Raw genomic sequence first — 19,415 nt, forward strand, 5'->3', positions numbered from 1 at the left:
TGGATATTTTTTTTGCTGTCTCTGTTTTGGAGCTATTCAGGCCTACCCCTCTCCATTGTCTTGTGATTAAAACAAGCTATCTGCATAGGTTTTATAGCAGACAATGAGAGACAATTCAGCATTGTCTCTGCCAACGTAAGGTGTCATGTTATTTTTACAAGCTCCCCAGAAGATGTAGATACCCCTGTTTGCCTCCCTGGATCTGCCATGTGCTGATGCGGCAACTGACAATTCCTTTAAAAAAAATACAAAGGCACATTGTGCTCACTGAGGTGGCAAAGCAGAGAGTGAATTGGCTAATTAAATATATCCAGTGTTGAACAGTCAAGAGGGTCTCGGCTCTCTTTCCAGCCCTTGTCACACGAGAGACAATTATGTGAGCTCTAAATAAACCATCAGCGTGAACCGAAGCAGACTGAGTGGGAAGAGGTACTGGAAGAGTTGCCCTCGTTCTGAGGACACACACACACACACACGACACATACATTAACAGTGTTTATTGTAGGGAATCACTGCGTTTTGCAGCTTCTTTCATTCCCCTCATCTTTGATCAAAGAAAACGGTATCAAATGGGAAAAAATGATCCTCCATGGTGACGTCGGGCTGCCCCGTGTTGTCATTGTACTGCTCATTAGGCTCCTCAGCTAGTTAATAAGTCAAGAGAGATGCACAACTGAAAATCTTATCATTTTCAGGAATCATTTTCGACCTATGATTTGGATATGGCTTGACAGGTTTTTTTTCATCTCAGAGGGATGCCTTTTAGAAAAGGTAGAAAAGGAAGAGATTGAGAGAACCCACCTTGAGAGAATAAAAGGTTATAACTAGCCTTTATTACTGTAACTCTCAAATGTGATTACGGTCTTACATTTGTATCTAATCTAAGGGGTAACACTGGCTGCGTGTGACTGTGTGTTTGTCAAACAGGGAGCTTGTATGTGATAGCAAGATTGAAAATGTGTTGCATGGGAGATTAGGCACACACTACTTCTGGAGAACACACACCAATTTAAGAAAGGGGAACCATTCAAACTCATTCAGTTGTGGATGGCATTAACACCTTTCATAGACATTTCTCCCCTTCCTCACTGACTCTCTCGAGTTCTCAGTGCCCTCAAAACAGACACAGATTAAGTCCAATCCGGGACTAGGACACATTTTCAATGGAGAGTGATTTTGTAATTTTTTAAAATCTGTGTCTTGGAAACCGTCCAGTGAGAATAAGACACGGATACCCCATTTTACCCTCCAACCCCTGCTAGTGTTTTCAGTTTTCTCCCAACTCCCATTGTAGATAGTCCATTATTAGATAACATCACATACGTATGGACAGACCCATTCAGAGCTTTACGATATCATTTTCAGATTGGATGTTCCAGGCATGTGCCCAAATGAATTCGTTCTGTATTATTTTTAGATTAACTGGGACGGGTGGTGTCTGCGATTACATGTGACCTGTGTAAAGGGTGAGATCCATTGGTATAAAGTCAGGAACCGAGCTCCTACCTCATTTCTTTTAGTCAATGAGGCATCGGATAGAGTTCCTGCTGCAGTCAACCAGCCCTAATGTTTTCTCTGCCTAAGTGCATCTTCAAGCTTATTCCCCCTACAAATGATTCCTGAACCTTTTGATATTCTCTCTTTGTGAATCAGTGTCATTACTGGGTTTAAAATATATGGGTAAAAAATAAATGCTATCAAAAGCAGGTGGAATTAATATATCTTTCTTTGCTGTAGGGAACGCTAAGATAATATTGCCATCTTTTATTTCTCTCTTTTCTCCCTCTCTGAGCATGCTTATTACTCTTCCCATCTTTTTATAATTCGTCTTGTTCTTTCATTTTCTCGTCTGATACATTTCTCTTCTTGCTCTTACGACTACATTGTCAGCTTCCTCTCTTCCTCTCCTAACCCTTTCCTCATCCCCCTCTGTCCTTCTCCAAACCTTCAGCTACTTCCGCTATTACCCTCCTATGCTGCTTATCCTCTCTCCCCATCCCCCCCTCTCTCTCTCCTCTGCGCCTCCCTTACTCCCTCTCCCTCCCTACCGCTCACTAATATGACACCATGGTGTGTCTGCGGTTCATCTATGACTCATTCCTTTGCCCATTGGCCTGGGTGCCACCCCCGAACGAGAACCCGTGAAAATGCCATGCCCACGATGAAAGGTTTGAGCATTCAGTAGTGCCAGCCCTCCCCTGGGCAAGGGTGGTACCACTACATCTGTGGGCATGAGATGCTCAAGATTAAATCTTGCTCTGGATTCTGTGCTACTGTTCTCCAAAACATAAAAAGCCATAATATATGGGTAAATTGCATAGCAGACACACATTACAATCATAAACACTACTAATGTATGTTACATGTTAATTAACTGTTAATTGGCGAGCTGTACTCCCACAGCTGTCCACGAAAACTCATGATAGTACAAGATGGTGTGATGGCATTCAGTCAGTCAATTTTAACATTCTAATCGAAACAATCTGAAGCAGCATCTGTGCACTCAGTATCTATATTTTATGATTTATACAAGGCATTAGGAACACCTGCTCTTTCCATGACATGGACTGACCAGGTGAATCCAGGTGAAAGCTATGATCCCTTATTGATGTCAATTAAATCCACTTCAATCAATGTTGATGAGGATAAAGAAGGATTTTTAAGCCTGAATGGGCAAACCAAAAGATTTACGGTTGGAAGTCGGAAGTTTACATACACCTTTGCCAAATACATTTAAACTCAGTTTTTCACAATTCCTGACATTTAATCCTATAAAAAAATCCCTGTCTTGGGTCAGTTAGGATCACCACTTTATTTTAAGAATGTGAAATGTCAGAATAATAGTAGAGAGAATGATTTATTTCAGCTTTTATTTCTTTCATCACATTCTCAGTGGGTCAGAAGTTTACATACACTCAATTAGTATTTGGTAGCATTGCCTTAAACAATTTAAACTTGGGTCAAACATTTTTTGTAGCCTTCCTCATGCTTCCCACAATAACCTGGGGGAATCTTGGCCCATTCCTCCTGACAGAGCTGGTGTAACTGTCAGGTTTGGAGGCCTCCTTGCTCGCACACGCTTTTTCAGTTCTGCCCACAAATGCTCTATAGGATTGAGGTCAGAGCTTAGTGATGGCCACTCCAATACCTTGACTTTGTTGTCCTTAAGCCATTTTTCCACAACTTTGGAAGTGTTCTTGGGGTCATTGTCCATTTGGAAGACCCATTTGCAACCAAGCTTTAACTTCCTGACTGATGTGTTGAGATGTTGCTTCAATATATCTACATAATTTTCCATCCTCATGATGATCCTATTTTGTGAAGTGCACCAGTCCCCCCTTTGTTTCATCAGACCATAGTACATTTCTCCCAAAAGTACCATCTTTGTCCCCATGTGCAGTTTCAAACCGTAGTCTGTTTTTTTTATGGCGGTTTTGGAGCAGTGGCTTCTTCCTTGCTGAGCTGCCTTTCAGGTTATGTCGATATAGGACTCGTTTTACTGTGGATATAGATACTTATGTACTTGTTTCATCCAGCATCTTCACAAGATCCTTTGCTGTTGTTCTGGGATTGGTTTCCACTTTTTCGCACCAAAGTACATTCATCTCTACAAGACAAAACGTGTTTCCTTCTGACCCACTGAAATTGTGATACAGGGAATTATAAGTGAAATAATCTGTCTGTAAACAATTGTTGGAAAGAATTACTTGTCATTCACAAAGTAGATGTCCCAACCGACTTGCCAAAACTATAGTTTGTTATCAAGAAATTTGTTGAGTGGTTGTAAAACGAGTTTTAATGACTCCAACCTAAGTGTATGTAAACTTCCGACTTAAACTGTAGGTGCCTTTAAACAGGGTATTGTATTAGGTGCCAGGTGCACCGGGTGGAGTGTGTCAAGAACTGCAATGCTACTGGGTGTTTCACGCTCAACAATGGTCTACGACCCAAAGGACATCCAACTTGACACAACTGTGCGAAGCATTGGACTCAACATGGGCTTGTAGAGTCTTTGCTCTGGCGAATTGAGGCTGTTCTGAGGGTAAAAGGGGGTGCAACTCAATACTAAGAAGGTGTTCCTAACGTTTAATACACGGTATATCTATCTATATACAGGTAACTGCCAAAATAAAGGACACACTTGAGTAATTGAGGGATACAAAGTATATTTAAAGCAAGTGCTTCCACACAGGTGTGGTCCCAGAGTTAATTAAGCAATTAAAACATCCCATCATTCTTAGGGTTTTGTATAAAATGCCCAGTTGCCTATTATTGTGGCTACCATGACTCGAAGAAGAGATCTCAGTAAATTTGGAAGAGGGGTCTCAAAGGAGCATAGGGGGTTCAAAAGGTGTGTGTGTCTCAATCACCAGATCTCAACCCAATTGCCTGAGACAGCGTTTTCCACCACCATCAACAGAACATCAAATTATGGAATTTCTCATGCAAGGACAGTGTCGCATCCCTCCAATAGAGTACCAGACACTTCTAGAGGTGCATTGAAGCTGTTCTGGCAGCCAACGCCCTATTAAGACACTGTGTTTCCTTTATTTTGGCAGTTACTTGTATATCTAAACTATATAAGAAACATTTGAACACCAATGTGTTGTTGTTTTAGTATTTGTTTAAAACCTTTCCTTAAAAGCAGCGTGGAGTTCTCAGTAGATTGATGGAGTGTCAGAGGGGGCAGGCCTGACAGTCAGGAGAATAGACCTTCCAGTGACAGATGACAGGAGAGATTGGAGCGTTTGGTAATGATGAGACCGGGGTGTACAGCGCCTGTACGGTGCAGCAGTAGATATTTTATTATCTTTCAAGAGGAACAGAACAGCTGCTCAGTATTTTAGAGTGAGATATAAACGTCACTGTCCGAGGTCAACCGCATAAGGGGCAAGTTAGATGTACGGAGTTTTTGAAACATCTTGTTCTTGCCCATTCACCCTCTGAATGGCACACATACACAATTCATCTCTCAATTGTCTCAAGGCTTATTCCTGCTTTAACCTCTCCTTTGAAGTTGATTTAACAAGTGATATCCATAAGGGATCATAGCTTTCACCCATCCAGTTTGTTCTTAATGTTTTGTATACTCAGTGTATATTACTGTCATTACATACACATAGTATAAATATGGAAAAGTTCCATGATGTGGTAACCATAGAATATGGTGGTGATCAACCTTGGTCATAAAGACCCACAGGATATAGAGGCATTGGTTGCGGCCCGGCAATAACCTGAGATGAGTAGGTGTTAAGTAGAATCCTATGTTTTACAGGTGTGGTATATGCTGATTAAACAGCATGATCATTACACAGGTGCAACTTGTGCTGGGGACAATAAAAGGCCACTCTAAAATGTGCAGTTTTGTCACACAACACAATGCCACATATGTCTCAAGTTTTGAGGGAGCATGCAATTGGCATGTTGACTGCAGGAATGTCCATCAGACCTGTTGCCAGAGAATTTAATGTTCATTTCTCACCCATAAACTGCCTCCAATGTCGTTTTAGAGAATTTGGCAGTATGTCCAACCGGCCTCACATCCACAGACCACTTGAAACCACGCCAGCCAAGGACCTCCACATCCGGCTTCTTCACCTGCGGCATCATCTGGGGACGGGGGGGACGGGGAGTGCTGAGGAGTAGTTCTGTCTGTAATAAAACCTTTTTGTGGGAAAAAACTAATTCTGATTGGCTGGGCCTGGCTCCCCAGTGGGAGAGCCTATACGCACACGGACCCACCCTTGGCTGCACCCCTGCCCAGTCATGTGAAATTCCATAGGTTGGGGCCTAATGAATTTATTTCAATTGACTGATTTCCCTATATGAACTGTAACTCAGTATAATCTTTGAAATTATTGCATGTTGCGTTTTATATTTTTCGTTCAGTATATATTAACATGGTCTTCGGCTGTGTGAGTTCTGGTATCTGAGGGTTTGTATGACTAGTTGGACTAGCTGAGGTCCCCATGACAAAAGAAAGTTGGGATGATAACCACTTACTCCCAACACAGGGACGAATCTCTCACCAAGTGCCAGATGACATGGCAGTAAAGTGAACTGCTTAGCTGACTTGACCTCTCTAGGTGAGTGCTACATGAGAGGTGAATAGATACATGGATGGATGGAGGGGGTTATGGACGAGGCAATCTGTTAGCATCCAAAGCCAAGATGAATGGCCCTATTTGAGCAGGACAATGTCTTTTCTTTTTGCCTCATGGCATGCCTCCCTGCAGCAGCTGTGTCCTGAGCCTACGTTACCCATGTAGGAGCATCGGCACAGAGGGAAAAATGTTCTGTCACCTAAAACTGCCGGGTCATAGCAGGATCAGAAAATTAGGTCTGTAGAGAGAAATGTCTTTCTCTCGCCCTCTCTCTCTCTCTCCCACTGACTCTTCCACTCCTACTTCGTCTCTCTGTTTTCAGTTATCATGGTCCTGATGAGAGGGGCTGCTGTTTGTGCGGGAGACAAAGCCTCAGGACACGGGAGCAATATCCCACTCATGTGATTAGCTCAAGAGAGCTGGAAACCAAATTAAATAATGTCCAGCAGCTCGTCCTGCTGGCCAGTATCCCGAATGTGTGTCTGTGTATGGCTAAAGGCTGTCCTAGTACTGTTAAGTTCTGCAGAAGAAGTCTCATGCATTTCCCTGGATTCATCTGAGTTTGGCAGGATACTTGAAAGTCATCCTAACCAAAAACCTTTCTTTTGCTTGCTGAATTGAGGCATGCACTTTCCACATTATTCTGATGCGCTGATGTGCTTTGTGATCTGTTAGTTCTGTCTCACAGAGCAGTCTGTGATTGCAGTTCACCCCAAACAAAGGTCTCGGATGCAGCTCGCTCTATCCGATCGCAGACTTTATTCTGGGTTGGAGATGTTACCGTGTCTTCTGACAGACTCAACCAAATGGGGTGAGGAGGAAGTGAGCGGGCTCACCCTAACAAATAGAGAGGACAATATACATTTATTTCTTGGTCTCACTCTTCAAAGCGCCCCCTGACACCCTATTTTCTTTTGATGCAATGTCTGTGCTGCTGTGTTGCTGCTTTTTCCTTTTTTTAAATCCATCTTTATTTCATCAGTCAGTTAGCTGCCATTTTGACTTCTGAAATTCAAATTGCAGCTTCTCATCAAAAGCTAGGAGATTGTGTAGTGTATTGTAACTGGAGACCATGTGGCTTTTCAACATGTTAACACATTTTTATCTTTGTATCCCATGGGCCTTGCTAATTCACGCGCACACAAAAAAGTATAAAATTCCAGTTCGCTATCAATAGTTTCAATTTTTTTTTAAATTCCATATGCCCTCACACTTACAGTGGTTTCTGGCTGTCATAGTGAACTGTTAGCTATCATTTATCCCTAGCCTCCATCTGACGTCTCACAAGCCTGTCTCCATCTCTGAATTAGAATGTCTCTCTCTCTCTCTCTCTCTCTCTCTCTCTGTCTGTCTCTCTCTCTCTCTCTCTCTCTCTCTCACTTCCCTCTCTCTTTCTATTCCTCTGCTCAGATGCCTGTTTCTGCCATGCAATACCAGGGCACTCTGTTCAGATGAGCGGGCCGGAGGATTGGTTTGTGGGGTTGACTGGGTTCCATATTATTGGAATGGAGTTTCCTGCTGCAAACCGCAGTGAGGAGTGGAGTCCAAACTCACAGTCTCACATCAGAACACTATAGGCCATTAGTTTGTGCATGTGTGTGAGCCACCGACGTATGTTCATACGCATATAAGTCAAACAAATCAAATAAAGATGCGTGTATGAGTACACATTTTGTATAAGCATATTGATGATGTTGCATTATGTTTGAGTGCCATTATGATGTAGGTAGAGAGAGTTTAATACTTACACCAGGGCCAGAACTACTACATTTTTGTGACATAATATCTCCAAAATGTAGGTGCCCGCGGTCATGTCCCTGACTCATCCGCCCTCTCAGCCCTCACTCTGAGTTCATTTTGTGGCTCAGCGTTGATGAGACATTGCCTAAATGTTTGCTTAATGAGAACCACGTGGAGGAAACGGTCGTTTAACACAGCAGATGCCAGATTGACTCCGTCTTTACAACCCCCTCGATCCCCCTTTTTATTCCCTCCTCCTGATTTCCCCCCTTTCCCTCCCTCTCACAGCAAACATTTTCTCTCTTCTATCCGTCTTTCGTAATCGATCCCTGTAATTACTGCCGGAGCCTCACCTGCTGTCTTGCCGGGCTGAGTGAGCTTGTAGTGTAGCACTTTGTTTTCAGTCTTCAATGCACTTGAATATTCTCACTGCATGGTCAACCTGAGCTAAACAAAGGAGACCCGAGCTGAATACAAATGCAGAATGAAAGATATTTGAATTGAATGGTCTGCCTGTGGTTGCTCTGATCATCATATATCCACTCTAATCGCAGAGATATTTACAGAATAGTTCCCAGCATGCAGTGGGCTGTATCGTGTTCCTCCTTCATGCACTTGGAAGGAACAGTGCCCTGCAGCCATTGTTTTGGAAGATTTCCTCCCCAGATCTTGGCATATTTGTTTTTTGTGATGTGATTAAAATGATTAATCTGAATTCAGCATTGTTCAAGTTGCTCTGGGGAAAGAGAGAAGAAAGAGAGAGACAGAAAACATAAGAGGGATATAAAGTAAGTTTTAGACCAGCCTAAATTCATTTTCAGTGGCAGAGAGCATACACAGCAGATTATTGGTATAACGTATTCCTGATTCTTATATCTGTACAGTATCCACAATATACAGTACAAGTTAAAAGTTAGGACACACCTACTCATTCAAGGGTTTTTCTTTATTTTTTACTATTTTCTACATTGTAGAATAATAGTGAAGACATCAAAACTATGAAATAACACATATGGAATCATGTAGTAACCAAAAAAGTGTTAAACAAATCCAAATAGATTTTAGATTGTTCAAAGTAGCCACGCCTTAATGACACTCTTTGGCATTCTATCAACCAGCTTCACCTGGAATGCTTTTTCAACAGTCTTGAAGAAGTTCCCACATATGCCAACTCATCCCAAACCTTGGCTACTTTGAAGAATCTCAAATATAAAATATATTTTGATTTGTTTAACACATTTTTGGTTACTACATGATTCCATATGTGTTATTTCATAGTTGTGATGTCTTCACTATTATTCTACAATGTAGAAAATAGTAAAAAATAAAGAAAAAGCGTGGAATGAGTAGGTGTGTCCAAACTTTTGACTGGTACTGTACTTATTATTGTTTAAGCTACAGATGCCAGTTAAGTTGGTGAATGACAGCATAACAATGATTAAAACCACAGATTCCTAAATACCCACTCAAGTACCATTAAAACCTCTTAGATGTCAAGTCTCCTATTTGGGGGACTTTGACCGGTTCTGGCTGGTTCCGACTGACATTTTGGTGTACAAAGTGCTCTGTGAACATAGTATGGTCCCGTGTCCTATATTGCAAGATAGCCCCCCCCAAAATATTAATTTGTTTGGGGGAAATAAATGATTTAATGAAAAAGGAGAATCTGGCAGATGCAACAATACTAGTTTAATCTCGTTGTGGATTTAGAGCTCTCAACATGAAAGAAATCGTAAATCATTTCATAGAATGAAATTAAGACCACTTTCTCTTGGTCACAGATAGATAAAACCCTTCATGCTTGAAGCTGAAGTTGTAATGAGTCTGGCCACATTTGAACGGTGTCTATGTGCAGTTCAGTGGACGTTTAGGAGAAAATTATTTTCCGGCGGATATATGAAATACTGCCACTAATTTTACAGTTCTAAGAAATGTGAAATCTTATAGTAAGTTGTATTGTTACTATATTTAGAAAGCATTCCAGTCATTTCAAGCCTTATTATTGCCTACTTTTGTTAAATAAGAATATACATATTTTCATCATATTTGTACTATGTACTTGAGCTTGGGTCCTCAAAAATGAGTACACCTCAGCAATTTACTATTTTACCAGAAAGGTGAGTTCCAGAAAGATTTAATGTTTATGGCCATCTCTTGGGGAAAAAAATACTTTTGGGGTGTCTATTTATGTAGAAATAAAAATGTTGCCCTATCATTCAACTTTTTCTTTAATTTATTGAGTTTATTTTTTTTACAGGTACAGTGCACATTAATCAACGTTTCAGTAAAAGTGCCTGTTTTTTTGCCAGCCGGTTTTAGCCAGCCAGCTAATTTTCAACTGCAGTCCCTGGACAGGTTATTGAATGAGGTTGGCTCATTCACCTCCCTCTTCTCTCCTGTAATTGTTCCCCAGGTCGTTGCTGTTTAGGGAGTTTTTCCTAGCCACCGTGCTTCTACACATGCATTGCTTGCTGTTTGGGGTTTTAGGCTAGGTTTCTGCACAACACTTTGTGACATCAGCTGATGTAAGTAGGGCTTTATAAATACATTTGATTGATTGATTGACTGTAAATGAGAATGTGTTCTCAGTCAACGTAAAATAAGGGTTAAATAAAATACATGTCAAAACTCAAGGCGAAGTTGTCGTATCGGGTTTAAAAAGAAACAGTTTAAACGTATATTGGTCTATTCACCGTTTATTTTCACATAGTTAAGGGGATTTGTTGGAGAGCACAAGAGATTAATCCTCTCTACAGCTCTGCTCTACTCCAGCGGATTTCAGGAATTTGCTTTTATCAGGACAATTTGGATTTCCATTTTGAAATCACGAGTCGTGAGTACAACAGTCAACCCTTGCAACTGGAGAGCACTTATGTCAGTGTTTGAAACAATAAAGTACCTGGGTGTGGTCTGTGGTTAGACATGGGCTGGCACAAGGGAGATAGGCAAGTCCCTGCAAACCTAAATTAGCTTTAATCCTTGTCATCTCCTCTGAGCTCAAAGACTTTTATTTTGTATTTATTTACTTAACCATTATTTTACCAGGTACCTGGGGAATAGTTACAGGGGAGAGGAGGGGGGAAGAATGAGCCAATTGGAAGGGGTTAGTAAGTGGAGAGGGGCAAAATTGCACAAAACGTTGGATTGTAGACTATAGCGGGAGGTCTAGTCAAGTGCCACATAATTGATCTGATATCTACATGTAATACTCAGATTACACAGCACTTTAAGAATATTGCATTACATCTGTCGCGACTCGGGAGGCGGTCTGTGGCTGTGTCTCACTATCCCAGGCCTATTTCATTATTCCCCGTGTCGACTGCCAGTAAGCTTCCCTGGTGAGGCGACTCGTCTCATTTCATAAAGAGAATGGAAAATGACAAGATGGAGATCAGGCGGGCGGAACGGCGATGCAGTTGACAACAGGGAGCTGATATTGTAACCAGAGAAATGTAGTATGGGAGTGTTTCCACTAGCACTCAGGTTCCATGGATGGACTCGGGGGTTGTCGTGAATGTGCAAGTGCATAAATGCATACACACATGCATACACCACACACACACAAAGATACACACCCACACACACAAATGCACGTAAGTGGTGAATGGCATGGTATGTTCATGTCGTTTCAGACATAGAACACTCCACACCTCTTAGACCCAGGCGGGAACTTGTTGGCACCTAAATAGAGAATAAGATCCGTGTTAATATATTCAACCGGGCTTACAATTATGAGCCATAACGCCTTTGGGATAAGTGCATTTGAGTTGAATCAATTCGCACAGCATCTGTGTGTAACACTGTAAAACATCATAGTGTATCTCAAATAGAATATCACAGAGACAGATTTCCGTAAGTAGCTTTAACCGTTCTCCAACATCCAGACAGACAGATCAATGGCAGGGACACAGCTTTTGTATTCAGGAGGGACTGCCGCATTGCCTCTTCAAGGTCTGTTGAGTATTTTAATTTGGAAGAAATACATTTTTTAATATGATTGCCTCCATCTGGCCTTGGTAGTGGCTCCGCTGTGCCGTGCCGTGCGGCGTGGTAGAGCTTCCTCCCTCTGACGCTCTAGCCTCCACCGCCATGCCTCTGTGGTGGTGATGTCATTATTCACTGTGACATGCACTGGTTTGCATCATATTACCAGAAGTTTAATAACACGTTTAATAACCTTTACTGGTTGAATAAACATTGTTTCAACGTAATTTGTCAATGTATTGCGACGTGGAATCAACGTGGGAATTGGATTTGAAAAAGGTAATCAAGCAGTACTGTTTTCATCTAATTTCATCCAGTGTTGTAAACATTGAAATTAGGGTAAGCTTCAACTTAAATACATTCACTTAACCTGACTAACAAATTGTTAGATCAATCTAATTTCAACATAATCATTAAAATTATGTATATGTTGAAATTGCATTGAAAATTCCACATCATTTCAACCACCCAATATAGAATGATTTTATGTAGAATTTCATATTTGATCAGACAGATTTTATTTCACCTTGTTTCAATGATAAATAATATAATAATAATATATGCCATTTAGCAGACGCTTTTATCCAAAGCGACTTACAGTATGGGTGGTCCCGGGGATCGAACCCACTACCCTGGCGTTACAAGCGCCATGCTCTACCAACTGAGCTACAGAAGGACCACAAATGGTATGTTTGAATCAACGTCATTGTTTCAACATCATGCTACTGTCACAACCTGGCTCTTAGATTGGTGACAAGAAAGGGAGTCCACACGTTGGCAATTAAGGAGTAACAAAAATATTTATTAAATAACTAACCAAGCATAAAACTACAAAGGAAAACTAACCTGTGACGTGTGAAAGTAGGCATGGGAGGGGTGTAATGGAGATGCATGGATGAAGGTAAAATGTGTATAAGTGTTGAAAGGTGCACCTAATCAAAAAACATCAACCAGATCACAAAACAAAATGGTGCTTGTGGAGAGAGAGAAAGCCAGGACTGGGCACCAGGAACTTGTATCTCCGAGTTGATCTCAAACCCAGGTGCAAATTGTTACCTTAACGACCCAATCAGCTCCACCTGTCCCCAATCTGCAAATAAAAGCACTAACACAGAGGCAGGGAGAGTGAGGTGGGCATAACACTGCAGTATCAACCTAAATAAAGAGGTACATTGAAATACTGTGAAGCCACAGTCCCAAGATTTGACTGAACAGTGACTCCTACTGGTATATGAGGGGCAATGCACTTCAGTGAGAACAAGTCTATCATCCAGATACCTACAGTGACTTGCGAAAGTATTTGGCCCCCTTGAACTTTGCGACCTTTTGCCACATTTCAGGCTTCAAACATAAAGATATAAAACTGTATTTTTTTGTGAAGAATCAACAACAAGTGGGACACAATCATGAAGTGGAACGACATTTATTGGATATTTCAAACTTTTTTAACAAATAAAAAACTGAAAAATTGGGCGTGCAAAATTATTCAGCCCCCTTAAAACTTCTTAAGGATGACGCAGAATACAGTTCCCATGCAGGAACATCACTCAGCGGAATTAATACTTTGTAGCGCCACCTTTTGCTGCGATTACAGCTGTAAGTCGCTTGGGGTATGTCTCTATCCCCACCGGCGAAGAAGAGGTATTCGGCTGTAAACTTCTAGTTTGACTCAGGAGGCGTGCACACCATCCACGGCTTCCGAGTATATTACCCACTAATGTTCAAGTCCCTGGACAATAAAGTAGATGAGCTCAGGGCGAGAATCTCCTTACAGAGAGACATCAGGGACTGTAACATAATCTGTTTCAAGGAATCATGGCCTTCTCTGGATATACTGTCCCCTATACAGCCATTGGATTCTCAGTACATGCAGATAGGAATAAAGAACTCTCTGCGAAAAAGAAAGGGGGAGGTATACGTTTCATGATTAACTGCTCATGGTGTATTTGTATTTATTATGGATCCCCATTAGCTGCTGCCAAGGCAGGTATTCTTCCCAGGGTCCAGCAAAATTACGTCAGTTATAACATTTTAAAAACATTATAATATATTCACAACAGATTTCACAACACATTAAGTTTGTGCCCTCAGGCCCCTACTCTTCTACAAAACAAAATCCAAAGGTACGTGTGTGTATAGTGTGAATGTTAATTATACCCAATTGGTAGCTACAGTCCTATCCCATCGCTGCAACTCCCATACGGACTCAGGAGAGGCAAAAGTCGAGAGCAACCCCCAAATCAACCCAGCCAAGCCGCACTGCTTCTTGACACAACGCCCACTTACCCCAGAAGCACCAATGCTTCAGAGGAAACACCGTACACCTGGCAACCATTTCAGCGTGCATCGCGCCCATCCCGCCACAGGAGATGCTAGTGCACAATGGGACAGGAACATCCCAACCAGCCAAAGCCTCCCCTAACCCGGACGATGCTGGGCCAATTGTGCGCCACCCCATGGGTCTCCCGATCATGGCCGGCTGCAACAGAGCCTGGACCTCTAGTGGCACAGCTCGCACTGAGATACAATGCCTTAGACCACTGCACCACTCGGGAGGAACTTGTCTGTGTAAATGTTTGTGTTGCTTCACAGTCCCGCTGTTCCATAAGGTGTATTTTTATCTGTTTTTTAAATCAAATTTTACTGCTTGCATGTGTTACTTGATGTGGGATAGAGTTTCATGTAGTCATGGCTCTATGTAGTACTGTGCACCTCACATAGTCTGTTCTGAACTTGAGGACTGTGAAGAGACCTCCGACAGCTCGGTGCACTCAACATGTCAATATCTCTCACAAATACAAGTAGTGATGAAGTCATGTCTCTCTTCCACTTTGAGCCAGGAGAGATTGACATGCATATTATTAATGTTACCTCTGTGTGTACATCTAAGGGCCAGCCGAACTACCATGTTCTGAGCCAATATACATTTTTCTAAGTCCCTCTTTGTGGCACCTGACAACATGCCTGAACAGTAGTCCAGGTGCGACAAAACTAGGGCCTGTAGGACCTGCCTTATTGATAGTGATGTGAAGAAGGCAGAACAGCGCTTTATTATGGACAGACTTCTCCGCTTCTTAGCTACTGTGTCAATATGTTTTGACCATAACAGTTTACAATCTAGGGTTACTCCAAGAAGTTTAGTCTCCTCAACTTGCTCAATTTCCATATTATTAATTACAAGATTTAGTTGAGAATTAGTGAAATATTTGTCCTATATCGACATAACCTGAAAAGCCGCTCAGAAAGGAAGAAGCCATTGCTCCAAAACCGCCATAACAAAGCCAGACTACGGTTTGCAATTGCACATGGGGACAAAGATCATACTTTTTGAAGAAATGTCCTCTGGTCTGATGAAACCAAAATAGAACTGTTTGGCTATAATGACCATCGTTATATTTGGAGGAAAAAGGGGGAGGCTTGCAAGCCGAAGGACACCCTCGCAACCGTGAAGCACGGGGGTTCTTTGCTGCAGGAGGGACTGCTGGACTTCACAAAATACATGGCATCATGAGGATGGATAATTATGTGGATATATTGAAGCAAAATCTCAAGACATCAGTCAGGAAGTTAAAGGTTGGTCGCAAATGGGTTTTTCCAAATGGACAATGACCCCAAACATACTTCCAAAGTTGTGGCAAAATGGCTTAAGGACAACAAAGTCAAGGTATTGGAGTGGCCATCACAAAGCCCTGACCTCAATCCTAAAGAAAATGTGTGGGCAGAACTGAAAAAGCGTGTGCGAGCAAGGAAGCCTACAAACCTGACTCAGTTACACCAGCTCTGTCAGGAGGAATGCACCAAAGTTATTGTGGGAAGTTTGTGGAAGGCTTCCCAAAACATTTGACCCAAAGTTAAACAATATAAAGGCAATGCTACCAAATACTAATAGAGTGTATGTAAACTTCTGACTCACTGGGAATGTGATGAAAGAAATAAAAGCTAAATAAATAATTCTCTCTACTGTTATTTTGACATTTCACATTCTTAAAATAAAGTGGTCATCCTAACTGACCTAAGACAGGAAATTTTTACTAGAATTAAATGTCAGGAATTGTGAAAAACTGAGTTTATATGTACAGTGGGGGGGGAAAGTATTTAGTCAGCCACCAATTGTTCTCCCACTTAAAAAGATGAGAGAGGCCTGTAATTTTAATCATATGTACACTTCAACTATGACAGACAAAATGAGGAAAGAAATTCCAGAAAATCACATTGTAGGATGTTTTATGAATTTATTTGCAAAATATGGTGGAAAATAAGTATTCATAGGCCCTGTCATAGGCCCTACACTGAAACTACACTGAACTTTGGGCAAACTGGAAACCGCATATCCCGAGGCCACATTTATTGTAGCAGGGGATTTTAACAAAGCAATTCTGAGAAAAACGCTACCAAAGTTCTATCAACACGTCACCTGTAGTACTCGCACCTTAAAAACTCTCGACCATAATTACTCTCCCTTCCGGGATGGCTACCAGGCCGTCCCCCGCCCTCCCTTCAATAAATCAGATCATAACTCCATTCTTCTCTTCCCTTCCTATAGGCAAAAACTCAGACAGGAAGTACCAATACTAAGGCTTATTCAATGCTGCTCTGACCAATTGGAATCCTGCTTCAAGATTGTTTTGATCACACAGACTGGGATATGTTCCAGGTTGCCTCTGAGAATAACATTGACGTATACACTGACACGGTAACCGAGTTCATAGGGAAGTGTATCGGGGGTGTTGTTAGCACTGTGACGACTACCCAAACCGTTGATTCACACAAAACTGAAAGCTCGAACCACCGCATTTAACCACGGCAAGGTGACTAGGAATATGGTTGAATACAAACAGTCTAGTTATGCCCTCCATAAGACAATCAAACAGGCAAAACGTCAGCACAGAGTCAAAGTGGAGTCGCAATTTAGCGGCTCAGACACAAGACATATGAGGCTGGGACTCCAGACAAGGCTGGGACTCCAGCCACATCACGGACACCGAAGTCTTCCTCCCGAAGAAGCTAAACAACTTTTTCGCCCACTTTGAGGATAACACAGTGCCATCGACACAAGCTGCTCCCAAGGACTGTGGGCCCTCGTTCTCCGGAGCAGACGTAAGACATTTAAGTGTGTTAACCCTCGCAAAGTTGCAGGCCCAGGCGTTTTTCATATTTTGTTGCATTACAACCTGTAATTTAAATTGATTTTTATTTGGATTTCATGTAATGAACATACACAAAATAGTCCACATTTGTGAAGTGAAATTTAAAAAAATAACTTAAAAATAAATAACAATTTCACAAAAAAAAGAAATGGGAAAGGAGTGCATGCATATGTATTCCCCCCCTTTGCTATGAGGCCCCTAAATAAGATCTGGTGCAACCAATTACCTTCAGACGTCACGTAATTAGTTATATTGCACACAGGTGGACTTTATTTAAGTGTCACATGATCTCAGTATATATACACCTGTTCTGAAAGGCCCAGAGTCTGCAGCACCACTAAGCAAGGGGTACCAGCAAGCAAGCGGCACCATGAAGACCAAGGAGCTCTCCAAACAGGTCAGGGACAAAGTTGTGGGACAGTACAGATCAGAGTTGGGTTATAAAAAAATATCAGAAACTTTGAACATCCCACAGAGCACCATTAAATCCGTTATAAAAAAAACAGAAATGGCAACACAACAAACCTGCAAAGAGAGGGCCGCCCACCAAAACTCACGGACCAGGCAAGGAGGGCATTAATCAGAGGCAACACAGAGACCAAGGATAACCCTGAAAGAGCTGTAAAGCTCCACAGAGGAGGATGGAGTATCTGTCCATAGGACCACTTTAAGCCATACTCTCCACAGAGCTGGGCTTTATGGAAGAGTGACCAGAAAAAAGGCCATTGCTTAAAGAAAAAATAAGCAAACATGTTTGGTGTTCGCCAAAAGGCATGTGGGAGACTCCCCAAACATATGGAAGAAGGTACTCTGGTCAAATGAGACAAAAATGTAGCTTTTTGGCCTTCAAGGGAAACGCTATGTCAGGCGCAAACCCAACACCTCTCCTCACTCCGAGAAACCCATCCCTAAGCATGCTGCTAAAGCAACACTCGAGTGGTTAAGGGGAAACATTTAAATGTCTTTGAATGGCCTAGTCAAATCCCAGAATCTATGGTATGACTTAAAGATTGCTGTACACCAATGGAACCCATCCAACTTGAAGGAGCTGGAGTAGATTTGCCTTGAAGAATGGGCAAAATCCCATTGGCTAGATGTGCCAAGCTTATAGAGACACCCCAAGATACTTGCAGCTGTAATTGCTACAAAAGGTGGCTCCACAAAGTATTGACTTTAGTGAGGTGAATAGTTATGCACGCTCAAATGTTCTATTTTTTTGTGTTATTTCTTGTTTGTTTCACAATTTAAAAAAAAAAAAAAAATAATAATAATATATGCCATTTAGCTGACGCTTTTATCCAAAGCGACTTACAGTCATGTGTGCATACATTCTACGTATGGGTGGTCCCGGGAATCGAACCCACTACCCTGGCGTTACAAGCGCCATGCTCTACCAACTGAGCCACAGAAGGACCACATCTTCAAAGTGGTAGGGATGTCATGTAAATCTATTTTAATTCCAGGTTGTAAAAGCAACAAAATAGGGAAAATGCCAAGGGGGTGAATACTTTCGCAAGCCACTGTATACCGAAGAAAGCAAAGGTGTCACACCCTGACCTTGGTATTCTTTGTTTTCTTTGTTATTTTGGTTAGGTCAGGGTGTGACATGGGTGATGTATATCAGAGTGGTCATACCTTCCTGCGTGGTGTATTTTGTCTTGTCTAGTGTTTTGTATGTTTATGGAGGTGTGCCTAACTAGGTGTTTTTGTAAGTCTATGATTGCCTAGATTGGTTCTCAATTAGAGGCAGCTGTCTATCGTTGTCTCTGATTGGGAACCATTTTTAGGCAGCCATATTCTTTGGGTATTTTGTGGGTGATTGTTCCTGTTCCAGTGTTCACGTTACAGGACTGTTTTGTCTTCGTTCCTTTTGGCGGTTTGTTGTTTTTCTTCTTTGTTTAACTATTCCAATTAATATATGGATTATCATCATGCTGCATCTTGGTCCTCCTCTCTTTCACCTAAAGACATTTGTTACAAAAGGTCACTGAACAAAATGACTATCACCCCGTAGCACTCACTTCTGTCATCATGAAGTGCTTTGAGAGGCTAGTTAAGGATCATATCACCTCTACCTTACCTGACACCCTAGACCCACTGCAATTTGCATACCGCCCCAATAGATCCACGGACAATGCAATCGCCATCGCACTGCACTCTGCCCTATCCCATCTGGACAAGAGGAATACCTTTGTAAGAATGCTGTTCATTGACATACAACCCCATAGATAGGGCGCAAGCACAAGGAGACTTGAACGATGATGTGATGAAATCGAAAATGACAGACGGACTTGATACTGATGTCTCTGAATGGAGAGAGATCTGGCACTCGGCATACAAATTTTACTAGACAACTTTTAATTGTATTGTCTAATTGTATTATTGAATTGAATGTTATCAGTTAATATGGGGAGGGAGAAACCCTGTGTATTCTGCACCA

The sequence above is a fragment of the Oncorhynchus keta genome, chromosome 34, assembly GCF_023373465.1.
Source record: "Oncorhynchus keta strain PuntledgeMale-10-30-2019 chromosome 34, Oket_V2, whole genome shotgun sequence".
Lineage (NCBI taxonomy): Eukaryota > Metazoa > Chordata > Actinopteri > Salmoniformes > Salmonidae > Oncorhynchus > Oncorhynchus keta.